General features: G+C 37.5%; 1 long non-coding RNA gene and 1 other non-coding gene across 3 annotated transcripts; one reads left to right on the plus strand and one right to left on the minus strand.

Annotated features, from left to right (window-relative positions):
* The first annotated feature begins 3,787 nt into the window (after positions 1-3,787).
* LOC127087778 (uncharacterized) lies at positions 3,788-6,109 on the plus strand. Of its 2 annotated transcripts, XR_007790031.1 has the most exons (4): positions 3,788-3,925; positions 4,006-4,144; positions 4,304-5,556; positions 5,645-6,109. It is a non-coding gene; the product is annotated as an uncharacterized LOC127087778 (long non-coding RNA). The 2 variants fall into 2 exon arrangements; XR_007790030.1 differs by having other exon boundaries at positions 4,006-5,556.
* Positions 6,110-9,564: 3,455 nt separating this feature from the next.
* Positions 9,565-9,671, minus strand: LOC127089582 (small nucleolar RNA R71). The gene has a single exon (XR_007791160.1). It is a non-coding gene; the product is annotated as a small nucleolar RNA R71 (small nucleolar RNA).
* Between the last annotated feature and the right edge of the window lie 16,547 nt (positions 9,672-26,218).

Genomic DNA, 26,218 nt, shown 5'->3' on the forward strand with positions numbered 1-26,218 from the left:
TGATATATTTTTTTGGCAAAATTCTGGAAATTTTCTGAACGCATGCACTGTAGCTCCGCCGTCTTCGCGAAGAAGATGGTGGAAACCACCACTGGCCATACGCGTATCACTATGCGCCATACGCGTATCACTATGCGCCATACGCGTATCACTGGGCACCAGACGTGCCATACGCGTATCACTGTGCACCATACGCGTATCACCTGCAGCATGTTTTCAAACTTAAATCCATTTTATTTTTCCCTCCAATTTCCATATGCATTGTTTTCCAAACTTCAAAAATTCATAACTCCTTCAATTTTGCTCCAAATTTGATGAGACTTTTTTCACCATTTTCCTTGTGATGTGTAGTTTTTTATGGTGATTTTTAATATTTTTGCGCACGTGTGGAAAAATTATTTGCCTAGGGATTGTTTGAATGTATGCTTCATGTGGATGTTTTGCCATATTGATCATGAAATCTTGATGCCTTATCCAAAATGTGTGAAATTTTACATGTATATTCTTGACTCTTTTCTGGTGATTTTGATGTATAGTTTGCTAATTTTGAGTTCCTGGTTAGAGAGATATGATGTGATCAAGTTGAGTCTGACAATGTGTGTCACACTATGTTCTGCTATGTTCTTGAATTTTGTTTCTATGCTTATTGGATGCCATTTGCCCTGGAATTTTGCATGTGATTACGTCTGTATGTCTAGTTTCACCATGATTTTTTGTATGATTTGTTGATACATTTTCTATTTGATTGGTATTTTTGTTTGCTGTTTAGTCATTTTTGGGATGTTCTTGAGTGATCAACTTGCATAGCTTGTGAAATTCTCATACCTTATCATATGAAGCTGAAACTTGGTGGATTGATTCTTAACATGTTTAATTTCATTTTGGATTTGGTGTGGTTCATTTATCTTATGCCATTTCTGTTTTACACTTGCCTAAAGTTGATACATGATTTGTGGCATTGTTTGAGCTTGTGTAAGCATGACTTGACTTAGTGAATTTAATTTCCATACTTTCTCTGGTCCAAATAGCATGAGATTTGATATGCTACTCATTGAATGTGTTCTGTTTAGGATGGAATTTTTGTGGAATTTATTGAGCTGTTTTGATATTGATTTGATTGTGATCATTCTGTTTGCTCTAATGTGTTTCCAAAATGCATAGTTTGACATGTTTTGTTCATAAAATAGATTTGGTGCATAGTTTTGGTGTGAGACCAATTGGATTCTCTTTTTGCTTGATAAATATTGGTTTTGATTAATTTTCACTTGCTGTTTTGAATTTTTCATCTCCTTTGGACCCTAGGCTTGTCCTAGTGGTCTTGTTTCTCACATTTGGATGTGCTTTTCAGGTTAAGCAACAAATGCTTTGAGGATGTTAATTCAAGTTGATTGAATTTGGTTTATATGCTTGTTGTAAACTAACTTGTGTGTTTTGTAGGATGCTTGGCTCACTTGCCTTGAGCTTGTGCTTGGCTCACTTGAGTTGATTGTGCTTTGCACATTGCATTGGTTGATTGTATTGACTGTTGATTCTTAACTTGTCTGTTTTGACTGTGTGATTGGTATACTGACTGTACTTGATTGATTTCAGGTACCATAGTCGCTTTAGTTCTTTAAGAACTTGCTGAGCTGCTGCTTGGTTGTATAAACCAGTTGAGGTAGACTCTCTTGTCTCCATGTAGTCTGGAAGACCTGGCTCGTTATTTAGCCAGGCAACTGTCTGAAGTCCTCCTTAAGAGGCGATATTTGTGATTGTTTAACTTTGTCCCCAAGCAGGTAAAGACCTCTATGAGGCAATTGGCAGATCAAAGAGATATGCAATCTATCTCCCGCTATTCTGTTGAGTCGTCCCTCTGCTCACACCACTGTGTTGATGCATTGGGACATTAACCCAAGATCTTGTACTGTTGTACAGTTGAGTCAGAGTCTTGAGTGTAGAAGGGTTCCCGCTTTCTGAACCCACACTCCTTTGTCTGAAGCTCTCCCTGGCCAGGGATAAGAGTTGTGAAGTCTAATCTTCACTCACCTTTCATCTGGCTTCACCCTGACTCTCAATGTCAGGATTAAGAGCTAATATCACCTGACACAGTTGTGTTGCTTTTGCAACTTAACCCTTGATTGAGCCCACCTTGTCTGGATATAGCGTGTGCTAACTGTGAATGTTTGATTTGTTTTGTTTATGCTTGCATGCTTTGCTTTTTCCTGGTTAGGATTAGCTTGCTGTTGTGCAAGTAGATAGAGAACCATAACATAGGGCAATGATGCATGATAACATCTAGGCTCGAGTCCAGCTCCCTAGTAGTGTGTCTCCCTTTGTATCTGGTTAGAATTTCTTTCCCATCCAGGGGAACTACGTCGCCCTGATCCTCATACCAGATGAGGTACGTAGGCAGGAGACCGTGCGAGGTCTCTCCGGGCACTTTTTTCCTTTTTGAGTGTGTTTGTTTGTTTCTTCTTGAGTGTCAGGATATGGATGTAAGCCCAGCGATTGGCTATCCGTATCCTAATTGTGTTTGTTTGGTTCGGAAGCCGATGCAAGTCCAGCGATTGGCGTTCGGGTTCCATGTTTGCCTGTGTTTGTGTGTGTCCTGTTTGGCGTGCGTGAGCTGAACTACGGTAGCTCTGATTCTCGTTCCAGACGAGATACGTAGGCATAGGATGCGATATCCTAGCGAGCCCTCTTCCCCTCTTCTCTCACCTGTGTGGTCTTCAGTGTGTGTGTGTGTGTGATATTTGTTTTAGCAACCTTTTTCTATCTTTTGAGCGTGGATCCCGTCGAGTACGACGGATGCGTAGGGGTGCTAATACCTTCCCTTCGCATAACCGACTCCCGATCCCATTCTCTTTGGTCGCGAGACCATGCTTTTCCCAGGTTTACTTCGAGCGTTTCCTTTCCCTCTTTTGGGATAAATAACGCACGGTGGCGGCTCTGTGTTGTTTTTGTTTCAGCCCGCCGGTTGTTTTTCGCGGATGCGACACATACCCGTTTGGGTGCCAAAGTTAGCACCCGTACTCGTGCCCTATGGGTATGTAAGGACCCATACCCGTACCAGTGACCCGCATTCCTATTAAAAATAAATAGATCAATTATAAAATATCATATAATTTTAAGTTTTTAAAAATATTAAAAAAGTTTCAAACAATTTATTGTTGAAATAAACGAACACTTATATTAAATATGTACTGGCTTAACATTGATATACGTTTTATAATTGATAGACATACATTTTTATATAATAATATAAACTAAAATATATAAATAAAAATAAAAATACATAAATATAGTGTGCTGGGTATTATACCAAGTAGTAAAAATGTCTATAAATAAAAAGTAATAAAATGATATACGTTGATACAAGCCTTTCGCCCCTACCCGCAACTTGGCTTAACATTGATATACGTTCAAGTAATAAAATGATATACGTTTTATAATTGATTGATACATAAATATACCAAGTATTAAAGGCTCAAGCTGCGGGTAGGGGGCGAAAGGCTTGTGTCAACATACTCTTATTCGATGAGATGTCTATATCATTTTATTATCTATTTCATTATGTTCTATTTTACATATTACTTAACTGTCTATAATAACTATTTTTGTCTCTTTATTATTATTAGTTCTGAAATTGATCTTACATTTTGGGAAACATATACCAACAGTCTTATGGCCTACACAACTGAGCATACCACACATGGCCACACAATTATCATAATCACTCATGCTATGTGCCAACAAAGTTTAAGTAATGCTTGGAATGTTATTCCATTTTTATTCCTTTTATTTATGTGCGCTTACTTGCTTTTCTCTTAATGTTGTGACTCTTTTATTTTTGCAGCGACCAGAAAGCTGTACATCTCGAATGCTTGGAATGGATCAAAATTAATTCTTGATTTTGATCATCACATGTCACAACCTCCAAATATAAGTAAGTCAATATTTTTCTATACCTTTATTTCAATTTCCTATTATGTACTTCAGTCTATATAATCCTTTATTGTTCTTCAGGTTGGGAGATACAGTGAGTTCCCAGATTCATTCACAACAACTATTCCAACCTTCTGAGTCTCAAGGGTCATTTGTAGGGAAATCTTTCTCCTACACGAATGACGTCAAAACTATTGGTGACATCATTTCTCTTCAAGAGGTAACCTTCTACATCTCAATGCTTCTGTTAGCTGCTCAGAGCACCGTAACCATTTATAATGATTTTTACTTCATTCTTCTTCAAATGCAAATGTTCTATAACATTCAATATCATCTTGATTTATATCAAACTTTTTGCAACACAATTGGAACAACTAAGAGGTTCAAGTCAAGTTGGTTTGGTTGGTACTGTGAGCAGTGTCCATCATGTAACATGACTAATAAATCTCATAGGGAGCTTTTCATATGCAGCTGTTGTGAAAATATAGCTCCACCAGTAACAAAGTAAGCCCCTCATTCTTAGTTACAAATATATTCTCTTGGATTTATGATATTGTTTGGAAACTTCTTTGCATTTGAAACATTTGATTAGGTATAAAATAGAAATTAAGGTAGAGTATGCAGGCAAGACCGGTTGTTTTATGTTTTGGGACAATGAGTGTATTAAATATGTTGGAATGCCTGCTAATGATTTAAGAGAAATTATGAAAAAGGTATGTAATTATTATTTATTTCAATACTTGATACATGTTGCAATGTCTGCTTGATACATAAAATGTTTAAGCTACTGTTTGTTTTACCAGATACTGACTTCGGTGCAACATAGTTTCTAGATTGCTAGTGTTAGTTTTTACTTGGTTTGTTTTTAGCTTGAAAATGTCTAAATTATTGAAATAGATTTTGAAGTTTTGTTTTGATATAACAAACTATTAATTTCTGTTTGATACATGTTGGAGTGTCTGCTTGATACATGTTAGAATGAACTTCTTTTCACTGAGCTTATATTATCAACATTTCATCTTAATATTTTTTTGTTTGAAAGGTTATAAGTCCTAATTGTTGCTTCATGTACTGTTTTGTCTGTCTATCATTATTCATGCTACCACTTCATATTTTTAACATTACACTGCTCCTGATTATTGCTTCATGTAATGTTTTGCCTGCCTATCATTATTGGTTTTTTGTTGGAAAGGTTATAAGTTCTCTTAGTTTTCATACACATTATGTCATGCTATCTTTAACATGTTTCAGTGTTGTTTTGTTTGTCTATCATTCTTCATGCTACCATTTCATAGTTGTAACATTACACCACATTATTAGGAACCATTCTTCATGCTACCATTTCATTTCTACTTCAACTGTGATTCACTATACTGCGGGAAGTGATAGTGTCTGTTACCCAAAATAACAAACTGCCTACATTTAACGAATACTATTTCTTATTTGCATACTATATTCCCAATTCGATGAAGATCATCCATAAATCTACCCAACACACCTGTACAAACTTTTAGGCAAATAATTTGCTTTTCGTGTGAGTTTCAACCGAATTTTAAGCAGTCATCTATTGTCAAGCTAAATGAGGATCAACAAGTAATCCAAATGATCAAAGAGGCCATGCATCCAAATGAGGTATTTCTTTTTATTAAAATATCAAAGTTTAATTGAACTTTTCATCTCAAACACTTGGATGCTGACCCTACAATATATTTTGGTGTAGCAAACTTCTAAAATTGCCATGAATGCCCCGACTATCAAAGGAATAGAAAAATCATTTGTAACCAACATATAGACGACAATGAATCAATCACTCTAAGTTTCATTCAAAAAGCAATTTTGTTTAATACTCATATTTGTCTTAAGCTATTAAGTTTCTATGAAAGATAATTTCCCTAAGATATTATAGCTTGACTTTCCCATTTTTAGTCAACCATGTCTGCTTCACAAAACTGGAGCGACACAGATAATTCAAACAATACCCCTTACAAGAGATTGTCCAAAGATCATTCAACTAAGGAGCTAACAACTTCAACTATGTTGTCACCCAAACAATCTGCAATCAAGAGTCTGAAACATTCCAAGAAGGAATGATGCCTTGCTTTCATCTCGACTTATTTTGGTACAACAACGTTCTGTTAGGTTGTTAGAAGTTCCTTTTTTTGCTACTTTTAGTTAATTCTCAACCTCCACCCTTGACTATAGAGTATGTATTTTTGTAACCTAATGCTATTGACAATTAATTGACAATTACATGTTTTAGTCCATCACTTTTGTTTACGTTAAGAATATGCAACATGACTTTTTGTAACCTAATATTATTGACAATGAATTGACATTCACATGTTTTATTCATGATAAGCCTATGCCTATATTATCCAGTTATACTCTGAATCTTTTATGAGGCTATTGTAGCGGTAAATTCATGACCATAAAACTATGGATAAGCTAGACGTCAATTGAACCAGAGTCGCCACCGCGCTTTTATTGTTCCCAAGGGAAAAGGGAAAAGTACGAACAAAACCCAAAAGATAAGAAGTTTTCAAATCAAAACTAATAAAATGCCAGAGATTATAGGTAAGGGGATTGGTTACACAGAGGGAAGGTGTTAGCACCTAAAGTGTCCTAGGTACTCCTAGGGAGCCCTTTCTTGTCTGCATATGTGTTTTTGTACAAGTGATGTTTGCAATAAATGAAATGGAGGGATGAGAAAAGAATTCATTAATTATATTTTTGTGTTTGACAAGACCTTCGGACTTGTGCCTACGTACCAACATAAAAATGAGGGATAAAAACCTCGTAGTTCGTGGTAACAATTTCAAAGTGGGTACATTGCTTTTAACAAAAGTTTAAGTTTAACAAAGGCACAAAGGGCCTAAAAAGGTTTGAATGAGTGTTAGTTCTTTTTGGATTTTGAAAATTTAAGTCAAGTATAGTTAGGTTTATTTACAACTTTGATTAAGAAAATAAGCTTGAAAATGCAATGACGTAAGACCAAAGTTTCTAATTTGCAATACAGTCAAGGTTTAGAAAGCACAAGCAAAGAAGATTTTAAAAAGGAGGGAGAGATTTTGAAATTAAAGAAGTGGGAGGAGATGAAGAGACTAATCCTAAGCAACAATTTAAAAGTTAAGAGTTGAAAAGATCTGACCAATGGACTGCAATCAAATAGACAAGAATGTCATATAGAAACCCAAATTTCCCTTGGAATTTAGAATCAAGCAATATCAATAAAAAATAGTAAGATGAAGAGTAAGGCATCAAATAAAGATAGCCACATCCAAGCTTAGTAACTCCATGATCTTCTTCCAAATCCCCATGTATCAGATGACTTCAAAGATGGCATTAGACACATGTCTGATAACACTGAAATTTACCGTATTTTCGACTCCGATTTCACATGCATTCTAGTTGTTTTATTGTTATTTTTTTGTGTTATTGCTATGTTTTCCTTTGTTTTCAGGTTTTTACTTTAATCGGAGCCCCGATCGAGAAAAGGAGTGAAAAAGAGCTAAAAACCCTAAAATTCAGCATTTTGTACTTGTGGCTTACCCCATGGCTGGCGCCATAGACCCTGCCATGACGTGTCCAAGCTCAACTTCCCTCAACTGCCACGTTCCCCACTACTTCCACTAAGGCGCCTCAGATTGGCCTTGTGGCGGGCGCCACAAGAGGAAAAGTTTTCCCTCCCATTTTCAAGTTGAAGGGCATCCTTGTCATTTCCATCTTTTTACTTGCTTATAAATAGAAACTCGAAATCACTTTTACAATCATCCAAACTTAGAGCAGAGGCAAACTCAGAGCAACTTTGTTTCACTTAGGCATATATTCAGTATTATAAAGTGGTAATCGCTTCGCATTGGAGTGTTACCACAATTGTGTAATCAAGTCTGTGATAGAGTCTGTAATCGAGTTTGGAGCACTTTGGAAGGAAGTTAATCCTGCCGCCATTTTCATTTCCGCTTTGCAATTTATTCAACCCTCCTATTGGAGAAGGTTTTTATTACTTGTCTTTATCTTATTTATTTTCCCGCGCTCGCTTTACTTTATTTATTTCCTCGCACTCGCTTTAAATTATTTATTTTCCCGCACTCGCTTTATCTTATTTATTTTCCCGCACTCGCTTTACTTTATTTACTTCCTCGCACTCGCTTTACTTTATTTATTTCCTCGCACTCGCTTTACTTTATTTATTTCCTCGCACTCGCTTTAAATTATTTATTTCCTCGCACTCGCACTACTTTTATTTACTTTCCGCACTCGCACTACTTTTATTTAAATTAATGCACTTTTACATTACCATGTCTAACTAAATTTATAAGGTTAGAATGTAAGGATCGTAATTGAACCGATAATCCGTACAATTTTTCGTAGAAACACTTAAGGGCTATTTTAACTTTCAACTTAAGTTTTCCCGAACTTCAATTCCGTTGGGTAAGATCGAAAGTCGTCCAACGTCTTTTTAAACTTAATTGTTTTTAACTATTTCAAAAACAGCGAAAGCGCTTTGTTTAGTTCATTAGGAGTTTTTAACTTAAGAAGAAAAGAGATTTTAAAACTATTTTCGGATGCGTTTATAAGTTTAGAGTCTGGTTCGTGAGAACCTCTTTTGGTTAAGAAATCCAGGTTATAATACTTTTCAACTTGGTCAAGATACTATATTTCTTAAAAATAGGTTTACTACTCTAACGCAATGCGCGCCTTTTTATAAGTGACAATAAGAGGGTTTGATTAGGGAGTACAACTCGGTTTTGAATACGCGAAAGCGACAGTTCCTGTTAAATTAGTTCTTTTCAAAGTAGGAAACACTGCCCATAAGTAATTCTATTAGCAAGTACTTGGATTATTAATTGATTACGTGAATTACATTCGACCGTGTCTTTATCAATTAATCTTTATTCAACACTTTACTTTTCATTGCACACTCCAAAAAACACCTATTTTGATTGCCTTTGATAAACACCATAACAATAGATAACGATAGATTGACACTTGGTCTCTGTGGATTCGACAATGTTTTATATTACTCTGACGCGTTCGTATACTTGCGAAACACCGCATCAAGTTTTTGGCGCCATTGTCGGGGACCAATTTCGTCAAATTTCATTTCCCTGTTGTTATATCGTTTAGACTTAGGCTATTTCCCGCCGGTCAATGCGAAGAACTCGCATCACCGGAAGTTTAAGCTTAGTATACCCTCTGGCGGAACCTGAACGTTACGCTCGCGCACGTTTATTCTTTCATAGAATTAAGAGAGCTATGGCCGAAGATCAAAACCAAATACCTCTTAAGGATTTCGCTCAACCATCAAATGAAGAACCCAGTTCTAGTATAGTAAACCCAACCATCCCAGCTAATAATTTTAAACTTAAACCATCCCTGTTGCAACTAGTGCAACAAAGACAATTCGCAGGTCTCGCTACTGAGAACCCAAACCAACATTTAAAAATATTTCTTCAATTAGCAGACACTTTTAAAACCAATGGAGCTTCTCCTGAGGCAATACGTTTAAGATTATTTCCTTTTTCCCTCAGAGATAAAGCCCTATCATGGTTAGATTCCATTCCACCCAATTCCATTACGACTTGGGATAACCTTAGAAGAGTATTTCTTGCTAGATATTTTCCCCCGAGTAAGACCGCCGTTCTTCGAAACCATATAACTAGATTTACCCAAAACCAAGGAGAATCGTTGTTCGAAGCTTGGGAGAGATATAAAGAGTTGTTACGAGCATGCCCATATTATGGTTTAGAAAATTGGTTAATCATTCAAACCTTCTATAATGGACTTCACTATAACACAAAGATGACCATCGACGCTGCCGCAGGCGATGCTCTGATGAACAAACCTTATCCTGAAGCTAGTGCCCTCATCGAAGATATGGCTCAAAACCATCAATCATGGGGAGTCGAACGAGCGACAGTAGAGAAGAAGGAAGCCCAAGGAGGAGTGCATGAACTAAGCTCTATAGACATGATGCAAGCTAAAATGGACGCATTAGCCCTCAAAGTCGAGCATATGTGCATAAACCCGAATACTGTAGCCGCAGTTTCGTCAGATTGTGAGATATGTGGAACCAAAGGACACCAATCTGCAGAATGCAGTCTATTAAGCGAAACCCACTCTGAGCAAGTGAACTACACCCAAGGGAACCCATACTCGAATACTTATAACCCTGGATGGAGGAATCACCCGAACTTCTCCTATAAAAACAATAACCCTATCCAAAACAATGCACCTCCGAGACCTAGTTATCAAGCCTCAAGATTAAATCAACCTATGCAACCTGTACCACCAAAGCCGAACCTTGAGAAAATTATGGAAAATTTTATCACCGCTCAAACCCAACAAAACAAGGAGTTCATGAACCAAAACATTCATGTTAACGAATTGATTACTCAGTTAGGAACCAAGGTTGACCAAATAGTTACTCATACCAAGATGCTTGAAACCCAGATCTCTCAGGTAGCTTTAAACCAAGCCCCTCAGACTACACCTGGAGGACAATTCCCTGGACAACCTCAACAAAATCCGAGAGGACAAGCCAATGCCATTACCCTACAAAGTGGGAACGCTTATGATGAGCCACCAAACCCTAGATTGAGTGAACCCAAAACTTCTAATGAATGTACCAAGCCCCCGGATGAAGTAAAGGAACCAGAGGAATCTGAAAACCAGGAAGGTCGAGAGAAAGGAGAAGAACCTAAAGACAAAACTTACGTACCACCCCCATCATATAAACCACCTATACCATATCCGCAAAGACTCAAACAAACCCAGATCAATAAACAATATCAAAATTTTATTAAAGTTATAGAAAAACTTCATGTAGAAATCCCTTTCATAGAAGCCATCACCCAAATACCTTCTTATGCAAAGTTTCTTAAAGACATCCTTACCAACAAACGTAGACTTGACGATCAGAAGCCTTTGGAATGTAATGCTATTTCCGAGGACAAATTCGCAAAGAAAGATAAAGATCCTGGAAATTTCTCCATTCCTTGCCTTTTGGGTAATCATGTCATCGAAAAAGCTTTTCTAGACTTAAGAGCTAGTGTGAGCTTAATGCCTTTAGCGGTTAGTGAGAGGTTAAACTTAGGAGAATTACAGCCCACTAAGATGTCACTTCAGTTAGCCGATAGATCTGTTAAATATCCGATAGGCATTTTAGAAGATGTTCCTGTTGTCATGGACATCAAAGAGGACAATGATATATCAATCCTTCTAGGTAGACCATTCTTATCGACTGCAGGAGCCACAATAGATGTCAAGAAAGGAAAGTTGACATTTGAGGTAGGTGACGAGAAAATAGAATTTATACTTTCGAAATTTCTTATGGCACCTGTGATGGGAGACTCGTGTTATGCCTTAGATATCATTGATGAATGTGTTAGAGAATTAGAACAAAAAGAAATTATAAAAACAATTAAGTTACCATCAACTCTCATTAGGGAAGATGATGACTTTAAGAAACCCTACATCGATGATAACCTTTACGAATGTTTATCCCTTACTCCAGATCCTATGCCATGCCCTAAGAAACCAACCTTAGAACTTAAGGAACTGCCTAAGAACCTTAGATATGAGTTCCTCGATGAAAAGATGAATCGTCCAGTTATAGTCAGTGCTACCTTGAGCCAAGAGGAAACGAACCAACTTTTAGACGTTTTACGAAGATATCCCTCAGCCTTAGGATATAATATCTCTGACCTGAAAGGAATAAGCCCATCCGTATGCATGCATCGGATTTCGCTCGAAGAAGATTCAAAACCCTCCAGAGAACATCAGAGAAGAATAAACCCTATAATGAGTGATGTCGTTAAAACGGAAGTTCTTAAGTTACTTGAGGCAGGTATCATCTACCAGATCTCGGATAGTAAGTGGGTGAGCCCTGTGCATGTAGTACCTAAAAAGGGAGGCATCACAGTCGTGTAAAACGATAAAGGCGAACATGTAGCAAAACGTTTAGAAGGAGGATGACGGATGTGTATAGATTATAGAAAATTAAATAAAGCAACTAGGAAGGATCATTTCCCTTTACCATTTATAGACCAGATGTTGGAGCGTCTAGCCAGACACTCTTACTTCTGCTATCTAGATGGATACTCTGGATTCTTCCAAATACCTATCCACCCCGAAGATCAAGAAAAAACTACCTTTACATGCCCTTATGGAACTTTTGCCTACAGACGAATGCCATTCGGCCTCTGTAATGCCCCAGCTACTTTCCAACGCTGCATGATGTCAATCTTTGCAGATTACCTAGATGGTATCATGGAAGTATTTATGGATGATTTCTCGGTTTGCAGATTTGATTTCCACAATTGTCTTGCTAACCTTGAGAAAATCCTGGAGAGATGCGTGGAGGTGAACCTCGTGCTAAACTGGGAAAAGTGTCATTTCATGGTAACCGAAGGAATAGTTTTAGGACATATAGTTTCCGAAAAAGGTATAGAGGTAGATAAAGCTAAAATAGAAGTTATAGAAAACCTAAAACCACCAAAAACCATCAGAGAAGTCCGAAGCTAAGCTTTCTTGGACACGCTGGATTCTACCGGCGTTTTATTAAGGACTTCTCCAAAATAACTAAACCTTTAACTGGACTTTTAATGAAAGATGCTGAATTCATTTTCGATGAAAAATGTAATGACGCATTTAATCTTTTAAAGCAAGCATTGATCTCAGCACCCATTATGAAACCGCCCGATTGGTCGGAACCTTTTGAGATAATGTGCGATGCTAGTGATTATGCAGTTGGAGCCGTTCTAGGACAAAGGAAAGATAAAAAATTACATGCCACTTATTATGCAAGTAGAACCCTAGATGCTGCCCAACTTAACTACGCAACAACTGAAAAAGAATTACTCGCTGTAGTTTTCGCTATAGACAAATTTAGATCTTATCTAGTAGGAGCAAAAATTATAGTTTACACCGATCATGCTGCCATTCGTTACCTATTAAGTAAAAAAGATGTCAAGCCCAGGTTACTTCGATGGATTCTATTACTACAAGAGTTTGATTTAGACATAAGAGATAAAAAAAGGCACTGAAAATGTAGTAGCCGATCACCTTTCTAGGCTAGAACATCTAAAACCAGAACTAGTACCCATAAATGATGATTTCGCCTATGATAGACTGATAGCTAGAGTAGAAACCATTGAAGATAATAACCTAAGCCCTCATGAGCATCCCCAAAATTCCTTAGCAATAAGTAACGTACCCTGGTATGCAGACTTCGTTAATTACCTAGCTGCTGATATAGTACCCCCTGATCTTGACTACCACCGTAAGAAGAAATTCTTCCATGATGTGAGAAACTTCTATTGGGACGAACCGCTCCTTTTCAAAAGGGGTAAAGATGGCATTTTTTGCCGTTGCATTCCAGAAGAAGAGGTAAATAGTATTATCGAGCATTGTCATTCTGCACCTTATGGTGGACATGCGAGCACCTCTAAGACATACGCCAAGATTCTTCAAGCTGGCCTATTCTGGCCTACCATGTGGCGTGATGTCTATGCTTGCATTGTCAAATGTGATAGATGCCAACGCACTGGAAACATTTCAAGGCGTGATGAAATGCCTCTAAGAAATATTCAGGAAGTAGAACTGTTTGACGTATGGGGTATAGATTTCATGGGACCTTTCCCACCATCCTTAGGAAATAGGTATATCTTAGTAGCTGTAGACTACGTGTCTAAGTGGATTGAAGCTATAGCTGCACCCACAAACGAAACTAGGGTAGTAATCAAACTATTTAAAAACTATATATTCCCTAGATTTGGAACACCACGTTTAGTCATAAGCGATGGAGGATCACACTTTATATCGAGAATATTTGACAAACTTTTAAGAAAATATGGAGTTAGGCATAGAGTAGCAACACCATACAACCAGAGACACATGGCACTCATTGAAGCCACTCAAGGTTCCATTATGGGTAACCTTCGAGAGGTGAGGACCGCTCAGGATGCCCTGCAGGCGAGGATGGATCAGAGAGACCGTCATCGTACCCGATCCCGTCGTCCACCTCAGGATGGCGAGGGCACTAGCGGTCAGCAATAGGTTGTCAGGTAACTCTTCCCTTATCTTATTTCGAAACATTGGGGACAATGTTCGATTTAAGTGTGGGAGGAGACTCTATCGTCTTTTCTTTATTGTTTTTCTCGTCTTTCCTTTATCGCTTTTTCTTTGCTGTTTTTAGATAGTTTATTTCCTTTTAGTTGTTTATTTTGCTTTTTAGTATAATGCATGAGTCTGACGAGTCACCAAATATAGTAGATCTTTAGTACAATCCTACCTCCCCATACCTTTAGCCCCACCGGAAAAAAAAATTGCAAAAGAAAATAGTGTTATTCCGAAAGTTTTCAGGTTTTAAAGACATGTTTTGAGTAAGGATGCGGTGACTTGGGAGAACTTTGTGAAACATCAGTATTATTTTAGCACCATAGACTTCGTAAATATAGGAACCACTCCCGAAATCCCATATACCATGGCCTTAATCATCATTTCCGTATAAGTCCTCAGTAGTTTATCTCAGCAGTCAACTCCGGCCTACGCATCCTCTACGTAGGGGACCGATGCAAATAAGTGAATGATCCAGCAAAACAAAAAAATAAAAGAAAGCAAAAAGGCAACTCCGGTATAGGTGACCCTCACAAAGTCATTTAAACCAAAGAATTGTAAAAATTTGCTACAAAAATAAAAAGAAAAAGAAAAAGAAAAACTTACCCACTGTTAGTTGGTTCAGAGGTATCTGGCACTGAATTCGGTAGGACGGATTACGATCCGATCCCCCACAACTACAGTTAGGTCCAATAAAAGGGTTTACACATATTTATGTTCCAGAAACCCCATGCTCAGATCATAATCACTAACAGGCCACTCTACTATGAAGCATGTACGGATAACAGGCTTAATGTGATTGCGCCTGAATGAAAAGGACGCAAGAAGAGAAGAAGAGGTGGACCTAGGTATTGTGGGATAATATGGGTTGGTTAATATAGGAATGAAGTTTATGTCCGTATTTGCGGATTAGTGTCATCATGATACCCTTAGTTCACTCAGTTAGTACCTATCACTACATCCCAACTTAAACTTAGAATTTTTACCTGAAGCACTCGTTTACACCAGTTTTTCTTTTATGAGCTTTTTAATATTTTGCTTGAGGACAAGCAAAGGTTTAAGTGTGGGAGAGTTTGATAACACTAAAATTTACCGTATTTTCGACTCCGATTTCACATGTATTCTAGTTGTTTTATTGTTATTTTGTTGTGTTATTGCTATGTTTTCCTTTGTTTTCAGGTTTTTACTTTAATCGGAGCCCCGATCAAGAAAAGGAGTGAAAAAGAGCTAAAACCCTAAAATTCAGCATTTTGTACTTGTGGCTTACCCCATGGCTGGCGCCATAGACCCTGCCATGACGTGTCCAAGCTCAACTTCCCTCAACTGCTACGTTCCCCACTACTTCCACTAAGGCGCCTCAGATTGACCTTGTGGCGGGGGACATGGCCTTGTGGCGGGCGCCACAAGAGGAAAAGTTTTCCCTCCCATTTTCAAGTTGAAGGGCATCCTTGTCATTTCCATCTTTTTACTTGCTTATAAATAGAAACTCGAAATCACTTTTACAATCATCCAAACTTAGAGCAGAGGCAAACTCAGAGCAACTTTGTTTCACTTAGGCATATATTCAGTATTATAAAGTGGTAATCGCTTCGCATTGGAGTGTTATCACAATTGTGTAATCAAGTCTATGATAGAGTCTGTAATCGAGTTTGGAGCACTTTGGAAGGAAGTTAATCCTGCCACCATTTTCATTTCCGCTTTGCAATTTATTCAACCCTCCGATTGGAGCAGGTTTTTATTACTTGTCTTTATCTTATTTATTTTCCCGCACTCGCTTTACTTTATTTATTTCCTCGCACTCGCTTTAAATTATTTATTTTCCCGCACTCGCTTTATCTTATTTATTTTCCCACACTCGCTTTACTTTATTTATTTCCTCGCACTCGATTTACTTTATTTATTTCCTCGCACTCGCTTTACTTTATTTATTTCCTCACACTCGCACTACTTTTATTTACTTTTCGCACTCACACTACTTTTATTTAAATTAATGCACTTTTACTTTACCATGTCTAACTAAATTTATAAGGTTAGAATGTAAGGATCGTAATTGAACCGATAATCCGTACAATTGTTCGTAGAAACACTTAAGGGCTATTTTAACTTTCAACTTAAGTTTTCCCGCACTTCAATTCCGTTGGGTAAGATTGAAAGCCGTCCAACGTCTTTTTAAACTTAATTGTTTTTAACTATTTCAAAAACAGCGAAAGCGCTTTGTTTAGTTCATTAGGAGTTTTTAACTTAAGAAGAAAAGAGATTTTAAAACTATTTTCGGACGCGTTTATAAGTTTAGAGTCTGGTTCGTGAGAACCTCTTTTGGTTAAGAAATCCAGGTTATAATACTTTTCAACTTGGTCAAGATACTATATTTCTTAAAAATAGGTTTACTACTCTAACGCAATGCGCGCCTTTTTATAAGTGACAATAAGAGGGTTTGATTAGGGAGTACAACTCGGTTTTGAATACGCGAAAGCGATAGTTCCTGTTAAATTAGTTCTTTTCAAAGTAGGAAACACTGCCCATAAGTAATTCTATTAGCAAGTACTTGGATTATTAATTGATTACGTGAATTACATTCGACCCTGTCTTTATCAATTAATCTTTATTCAACACTTTACTTTTCATTGCACACTCCAAAAAATAACTATTTTGGTTGCCTTTGATAAACACCATAACAATAGATAACGATAGATTGACACTTGGTCTCTGTGGATTCGACAATGTTTTATATTACTCTGACGCGTTCGTATACTTGCGAAACACCGCATCAATGTCCAAAGTAACAACTTCAAATATGATCATGTAGCAGATGAAATTAAATGGATATTCAATATTGTATCAGATGGATGCTCATTTCACAAGAAATTGGTTTCATGAAAATTGGCATTGGCCAAGTCCTTTGCATAGGGAGTGTTGCTTAAATTCTAAGTCCAATAGTCTCAGATCAAACCAACAGTCCACACAAGATGTTTTTTTTAGGGTTTTTGTTCTAGTATTGCTTTTGCTTTGTTTTGTTTAAGTCATTCTTTGGAGAACACTCAACCCACTTGTCACAAGCATGATCCTTGAACCAAGACATCTTCCAAAGGAAGGAAAAAAGGTCAAGTTTCCACACAATACCATGAAATAGGGGAGACTAACAATCTCACTTACTAGAATGCTATGCCTTTTGTGTCACAAATTTAGCGCTATGTTAAGCAATCCTAATTGGACTTATGTAGAAGTCACAACTATTTGAGGCCGGGCAATGGAATTTTGATATTAATGCATGTTAGAGACATAATATAATGGACTATGCTCATGAAACATACCACACACAAAATGAATATGCAAAGAGGTGGACCTAATCTCATCCATATTCATGTTGATTTTTGCAATCAACTAGCCTTACGATATAGATATATCATAGGTCCATGATATGAATGAATGAAGAAGAGGAATGATATGAAGAGGGAGGGGGAATGGATCAAACACAAATTGGTCAAAGGAGGACTTTTACCAAATTAAGATCATCCATTCATTTTGAGAGATGGATTGTACATTCCATCAATCCCCTAAATCCAATGATCTTAACCTAACAAAGTCAAATCAACCTTGACCAAGGCCCAACAACACAAGTCAAACTCAACAAGTCAATTAAAATGACTCTACGCAATTTATTTGGCATTTAAACAATTAAAAATAATCAAAATATGCATTAAATTAAATAATGGTTGGTCAATTTCCTAAAACCTCATCAAAACACCAAATAAATGGCCATGAGATTTATCATAGGTCAAACAAGGTCAAAGTACCTTGGAGAAAAAATTTCATAATTTTTGGAAACTTAAAAGTATTTTTTAACAATTAAAAATATTCACAAAATCAATTAAATCATGAAAAATAGTAATAATGATCTAAAAAATAATTTTAACTCATAAAATGAAAGAGGAATTTATTTAATTTTTTTTGGTGAAACTCTCAAATTTTTTGGATCAATATTAAAATTAATATGAATTAATGAAAATAACACAAATAGAATGAAAATTGGAAAATCAGAAAAAATGTGGACCACTTGTTCTCCCTCATTAATTGAGGTGACATATCAAGTGGATCCAAACGCACGTTCCACCATGGACTTGAGTCAGTGCGCCACAAACAAGATATTCAAAACCAATGCTCGTGATTAGATTAATTCAAAAAGATCATGTGGCTCTAGACCATGCCAACTCACCACTTGAGCAAAACTCCGGTAACCTTCTCAGGCGAGCCTCGTCGGACTGGTCCACTTATCACCATCACTAAAATAAAAAAGAAGGACATGATTTTAAAGTAAAAATGGCACTGATCACGAATCTGGCCTCAATTCATCCTAACACCAAGTATATTGAGAGATACATATAGTTGAAATTTGAGGTACATGATCTGAGTTGCTTCAATTTGACCTCAAAGCAACTCAATCTTCTTGCCTACATTGGTAGCACTTTAGAGAACCAAGAAACCAAGAGGATTATGGAGAATTGAGTGAGAATCAAAGAGATGAAAAATTCTGGAAAATACCTTCAATGCAGTGCAGAATTTGATTGCTCTTGCTTTGATTCTTGCTTGATCTCACTCAGGAAGCTTGCAGAAGTAGATTAGAATCAACCAAAGGCTTTGGATCCCTGGAGTTTTGAATCTCAAAACAGTGAGATTCAAACTCAATTTTCAAAGAAAATTATCAGGTTTCTCCTTTCAAATGGAAGGGTTTGGGGTATTGGAGCAAAGCTGGCACGAGGGGATCTTTAATGCTGAGCATAAGGACCTCTATTTATAGTTGTAGCTCATGTTATTTGCACCTTCAAATTAAACTTCCAAATTTGGCAATGGATGATGCATGCTTACATGGGCGTGTACATGCCCATGAAGTCACTCTCTTAGGTCCATAATCAAGTGTGAATGAGTCTGAAAGCAACTTAGAATTCAAGGCAAATGTGTATGGCTGTTTGAAGTTTTGATTTTGCCAAATGATGATGCCATGTTCAAGCCATGCGCAACCCACTCAAATCTTGTCCAAAATGGATGAAATTGGATTTTTTTGGAAAGGTTAGATCAAGAGAAACAACTCTTATGTTGAACACTTTTCCATTTGAAACCTGTATCATGGTGAATTTTGAGGTGGAAGTTTGGAAATTTTAACATATCAATTTTTTTTCTAAGTGTCAAGCCATATGTTCACTTATTCCACCTTAGCTAACTCTTTGTGTGAGCTTAAAATGAGAAACATGTCTTCATCAAAGTTGTATATCTTTCAAAGACCTACAAAATGGTCACAAATTTGACATCATTTGGATTTAAAATGAATGAGTTATGCATTTTTAAAGTTGAGGAAAATCACTTGTTCAATGGTATTGGTCCAAAATGACCTATAATGTATCCTCATATCACATGCTCATAAAAGTTGAATTAGCTCTTACTCCATACATCAAAGTTGAATTAGACACCTTGAATTGTATTTTTTAACTTGTAAATCTTTCATCTCATAAAAATTGAGCAAGTTATGGCCTTGGGAAGTTGACCTCCAAATTAGGGTTTAGACAAAATGACCTATAATCTTTCACCATAAAAAGTGACTTTCCAAGAAAAACTAGATCTAGACCTCAACATTAAAGTTGTGTGGAATGTCATTTAGAGTAACTCTTCTCTTGGAAGCATTTTCATATGATGAAAATTGTAGGAGATAGGGTCTAGGGGACCCTAGTTTTGATGAGATGAAATCCTCTGGTCAACCACCATGAACCAACTTGCTAACTTGCTATTCTATTGACCTTTGGGAGTCATGGGAGATCATATATGCATAATATGATTAAATTTTAGGTTTACCTTGAAATATTTGACCATTTGTTGAAGATGCTTGGTGAAGAAGTTACACAAGATACCCAGATGAACTAGGATTTCCAAGGCAAACCAATTCCAAACTTTTGATGATTTGATGATCAAAATAACATATGAAGCTCATGGGGACTCATAGATGATGTATAAATCCATTGTAAACCAATTCTTGATTGAGCTCTTAGTCATGAGGGTCTTAAACCTTGGATATGAGCTTGATAGATCGAAAGTGATCATGTTCTTCACCTACAAAATAGTTAGACAAATGCAAATACATATTTTTGGTATTTTGGTTAGTAAAGATGATAAAATACAGTCACATGGTGCTTGGTGATCTCTCCCAATACAAACCCTATGAGTGAGGGGTAAGGAGAATGCCAAGGTATGATCCCAATGCTTAATGCATATGATGAGATATCATGAGGGATCTTAGGGTCAAAATTCGGGTCTTACAGCTGCCCCTATTTAAGGACGTTCTAATTGAGGAGATGAAGGTTAAAATCTTCGTATCGACTCAGTAGAATGAACTTAAATAAAAACATATAGGAACAAATTTTGGTCCCTAAGAGACCTCATGATGCATATGATATGAATGTTAAAAGAAATTTTTATGGGGAAATGTTGCCACAAAGGGAAAGAATTCAGAGAGACCGAAGATCCACAAGAGTGTAATGCATTCCATAAGGAAAACTCACTGGGGAGACAGAGACTCTAAGGGGAGTAAATGGCTATGCGTAGGCCAGGCTACGACTTATAAACTACTGGGGGACACGAGGGGTTCCATAAAAAATGGAAAGACTCAGCCTGGGGGACAAAAGGAACATCTGCAGGGGAAACAGGTAGATCAGAACAAAGCTGAAATACTCGAACCATGCAGGAACAACGATTCCACTACGGAAATGCGCACTCAACTCACTTGGGGAAGAGAAGATCTTCAACACAGGAGGAGTAATAATATATTATCCACTACCAGTTACTGGGTACAGGGATAACAAAATCTAACAGGGAGGACATCCGTTACAGGTCAGGGTAAACATATCAAGGATGACTCTCTGAGGGCCGCCAGGAGGTATATTCATTACCGGTTACTGGGTAAGAATGGACTTGCTGGAAAAAAAAGGATTTACAACTACCAATTACTGAGCAGAAGACCAAAGAGAGAGAATATCCGTCACTGGTTAAAGTGAACATATCAAGGATAAACTCAAAGGAAAGAAAATTCGTCATCGGTTAAGATGAACATATCAAGGACTAACTTGCCTGGGAATGTTGAGGAGGATATCCGTCATCGATTAAGATGAACATATCAAGGATAAACCACGTGAATAACAAGTATGAATTACATCTATCGAATGTTGGATAGAATACCAAAAATAGAATATTCGTCACCAATTAGAATGAACATATCAATGATAGACTCAAAGGGGAGGAATAAGGATTACATCTATCAGTTACCGGATAGAAAACCAAAAAAGAGGATATCCGTCACCGATTAAAATGAACATATCAAGGATAAACTCTACAAAGGGGAGAAAAAGCAGGATTTACAACTACCGGTTACTGGCAGAAGACTGCAAATAGAAGGAAACCCGTCATCGGTTAGGATGAACATATCAAGGATTAACTCTCTGGGGAACAAAATAGGGATTACAACTACCTTTTTACTGGGTAGAATACCCAAGATGAGAATATCCGTCGCCGTTTAGGATGAACATATCAAGGATAGACTCAAAGCAGGGGAAGAAAATAGCCATCATCGGTTAGGATGAACATATCAAGGATATACTTCCTGGGAGACGTGAAAACAAATCCGTTGGGGAGAAAAGGGGTTACTTTTGCCGGGTATTGGGCAAGAAGTAACAAACTGCAAACTAAGAAGAATATTACCAGTTATTGGGTAATAAACTCTCAGGGGACCAAAAACATCTATCTAGGTAAGATCTAGAAAGAAACGGTCAATCAAGACTCAACCCAATGAGGATATAACTCAAGGGGAGTGGTCTCATCCAGATAGTCAACTGGGGAGGAAGCTGAAATGATATTCATCCACGAGGAAATAACTCAGTGGGGAAAGGAGAAAGGTTAAAGTTTTTCTGCTTAGGAGGGGCTGACACTCTATAATTGAAAGATGACAGTCACACCAAACCTGTATGGGGATAAAGTACCTCCATAGTAGAGGATCGGAATCACAAGAAACGTAATAATGCAATAAATGCAAGTTATATGAGTGTATATGTATATGTATATGTATATGTATATGTATATGTATATGTATATGTATATGTATATGTATATGTATATGTATATGTATATGTATATGTATATGTATATATGATGATTATGCTGACAAAATAATCCCAAAGGATACAAGATGTCGCTGGTTTGAATCATCGATACAATTCTCGACCAATCCACTAAAGAGGGAAACAACTGCTGGAGAAAAGATCAAACATCTCAACGGCTCAACCCTAGTTGGGGAAGGAAGGAGAAGATTCACTGAGGAAACTGCTATTAACTCTACGGGGAATCTTAAGTTAACACCATATTAAATGGGAGACAACCCACACGAGGGAGGACAAACACAAACTCAGCTGGGGATAACGGCGAATTAGCTGGATGGGGAAATCAATAAACACCGGGTGATAGCATACTGTCGGGGATGAAAGAGGAAACATGCTGACTGCTTGGGGAAACCCAATAGTGCTCCACACTTAGGGCTTACCGCTTTCAAACCACTGTTGATATTCCTTTTAATGAAATCAATGCTTAAAATTAACGCTTTTATATGTTTAAGAAAATATGATTTTGATTAAAATTTAATTTCAAAAAATGATCATAATAAAATTTAAATCTTTTTGGCTGAATTAAATAAGAGTAGAAACAATTGGACAAAAGCTCAACTTTACTTAATAGAATGGTAGTCTGTACATGACAAAACTCCATAGATCTTTACAAAAGTTTGAAAAATGGTAATTTACATGGGAAAGGGCTACATTGAATACAATGATCACTTAATCCTTCTACCGTCTCTTGATATCCACTGTGCTCTTGGCCGCTATTGGGGATCAGAATCCGACAATGTGCTCAAGAATGTCTTCAAAGTCTGAAGATCGGCAGGATGCAGTTACTTGCCATGATCCCTAATTTTTGCATAAATTTCCCCAAGATGGGGTACTCAATTTATTGGGATAATTCTTTCTGTTTTAAGTCTCTAACTTTTGTCTGGATCGCCCTTTCAGGTTTTCAATCCACCGAGACGCTCATTTTTGCCTAAGCCGCCCTTTCGGGTTTTCAACTTAACGAGCCGTTCTTTTCTTTTTAGGCGAAGTATTTCTTGACTGCATCTGCGTTCACAGGACGAGTGAACTCTTCACCATCCATAGTTGTAAGAATCAAAGCGCCGCCTGAAAAGGCTCTCTTAATAATGTATGGGCCTTCATAATTAGGAGCCCATTTGCCCCTAGCATCTGGTTTGAAAGATAGAATCTTCTTGAGCACAAGGTCACCTTCTTTGAACACCCGAGGTCTGACCTTCTTGTCAAAAGCTTTCTTCATTCTCTGCTAGTATAATTGACCATTACACATGGCCATTAATCTCTTCTCTTCAATCAAATTCAGCTGATCAAATCTGGTATGACACCATTCGGCTTCCGTCAACTAGCCTTCCATCAAGACACACAATGATGGGATGTCGACCTCCACTAGGAGCACAACTTCCATACCATAAACAAGTGAGAAATGGGTTGCCCCTGTTGAAGTGCGGATGGATGTATGATACCCGTGCAAAGCAAACAAGAGCATATCATGCCAATCCTTATATGTTACAACCATCTTCTGGATGATCTTCTTGATGTTCTTATTTGCAGCTTCAACAACCCCATTAATCTTAGGTCTGTAGGGAGAAGAATTATGGTGCGCAATCTAGAAGTCTTTGCAAAGAGCTTCCACCATATTATTATTCAAGTTTGATCCATTATCATTTATGATCTTACTTGGCACACCATATCGACATATAATCTGATTCTTGATAAACCTTACAACAACTTGCTTGGTTACATTCTCATACGATGCTACTTCAACCCACTTTGTGAAGTAGTCAATAGCCACCAAAATGAAACAATATCCATTCGACGCTTTGGGCTCGATCATGCCAATCATATCAATTCCCCACATGGAGAAGGGCCATGGGGAGGAAATGACGTTCAACAGTGTCGGAGGAACATGAATTTTATTTGCATATATTTGACACTTGTGGCATTTCTTCACAAACTTGCAACATTTAGATTCCATTGTCAACCAATAGTAACCTGCTCGCAACATCTTCTTTTCCATAGCATGTCCATTGGAATGAGTACCAAAGGAACCTTCACGGACTTCAGCCATCAATAAGTCTGCTTCGTGTCTATCCACGCATCTGAGCAGAACCATAACGGAGTTTCTCTTGTACAAAACATCACCATTCAGGTAGAAGTTGCCGGTTAATCTTTTCAAAGTCTTCTTATCTTTCAAAGATGCCCCAGGCGGGTAAATCTGACTTTGGAGGAAGCTTTTAATATCACAATACCACGACTTCTCATCTTTGTTCTCTTCAACAGCAAATACATGAGCTGGCCTATTAAGACGCATCACGGTAAAATTGGGAACCTCATTCCAATACTTCACCACAATCATTGAAGCCAACGTTGCAAGAGCATCTGCCATCCGGTTTTCATCTCGAGGGATATGGTGAAACTCAACCTTTTTTAAGAAATTTGAAATCCTCCTCGCGTAATCTCTATATGGTATCAAATCGAGTTGATTCATCTCCCATTCACCTTTGATCTGATTTACAACCAAAGCCGAGCCTCCATAAACATCCAAATATTTGATTCTGAGATCAATGGCCTCTTCAAGCCCCATAATGCAAGCTTCATACTCAACCATGTTATTTGTACACTTGAAAGTCAATCTAGCTGTAAATGGAAAATGCGTGCCTTGAGGAGTAATGATTACTGCCCCAATGCCATTACCATATTGATTAACAACTCCATCAAATACCATGCCCCAACGGGAACCAGGTTTCGGCCCTTCTGCAAGCGATGGTTCATCACAATCTTTCATTTTCAGGTACAAATCTCTTCATCGGGAAAATCATACTGCACTGACTGATAATCTTCAATTGGTTGGTGAGCCAAATGGTCAGCCAAGACACTACCTTTGATCGCTTTCTGAGATCGGTATTTGATATCATACTATGATAACAACATCTGCCAACGAGCAATCCTCCTAGTTAAAACAGGCTTCTCAAAAATATACTTGATTGGATCCATTTTGGATATCAACCAAGTGGTATGATTCAACATATACTGACGCAAACGCTTAGCAACCCAAGCCAATGCACAACAAATCTTCTCAAGCGTAGAATGTCGAGTCTCACTATCGATGAACTTCTTACTGAGGTAGTAAATAGCATATTCTTTCTTTCCAGTATCAACTTGCTGACCAAGAACACAACCCATACTCTCTTCAAGCACAGTCAAATACATGATCAACGGTCTTCCTTCAACAGGCAGAGACAGAATCGAAGGCTCAAGCAAATACTCTTTGATACTATCAAAAGCTTTCTGGCAGTCTTCGGTCCAATCGCAAGAATGATCTTTCCAAAGAAGCTTGAATATAGGCGCACATGTGGCAGTCATGTGTGAAATGAATCTTGAGATATAATTCAAGCGGCCGAGAAAACCTCTGACTTACTTCTCAGTTTTGGGCGCAAACATCTCTTGTTATGCTTTGACCTTGGCAGGATCAACTTCAATACCCTTCTCGCTGACAATAAAGCCCAACAACTTACCAGAACGAACACCAAATGTACACTTATTGGGATTCAAGCGGAGTTTATACTTCCTCAAATGCTGGAATAGCTTTAACAAATGCTCAACATGTTCCTCTTCATCAATAGATTTAGCAATCATATCATCAACACAGACTTCAATCTCTCTATGCATCATATCATGAAAAATAGTAGTCATTGCTCTTTGGTAAGTTGCATCGACATTCTTTAAACCGAAAGGCATAACTCTATAACAGAATGTTCTCTAGGGTGTAATGAACATGGTCTTCTCCATATCTTCGGGTGCCGTCTTGATCTGATTATATCTGGAAAATCCATCCATAAATGAAAAGACTTTGAATTTAGTTGTATTATCTACCAACATGTCAATGTGTGGTAGAGGGAAATCATCTTTTAGACCGACTTTATTCAAATCTCTATAATCAACACACATATGGACTTTTCCATCCTTCTTCAAAACAGGTACAGTATTGGCCACCCATTGCGGATACTCAG

The sequence above is a fragment of the Lathyrus oleraceus genome, chromosome 5 (genome assembly GCF_024323335.1).
Source record: "Lathyrus oleraceus cultivar Zhongwan6 chromosome 5, CAAS_Psat_ZW6_1.0, whole genome shotgun sequence".
In the NCBI taxonomy this organism is placed as follows: Eukaryota; Viridiplantae; Streptophyta; class Magnoliopsida; order Fabales; family Fabaceae; genus Lathyrus; species Lathyrus oleraceus.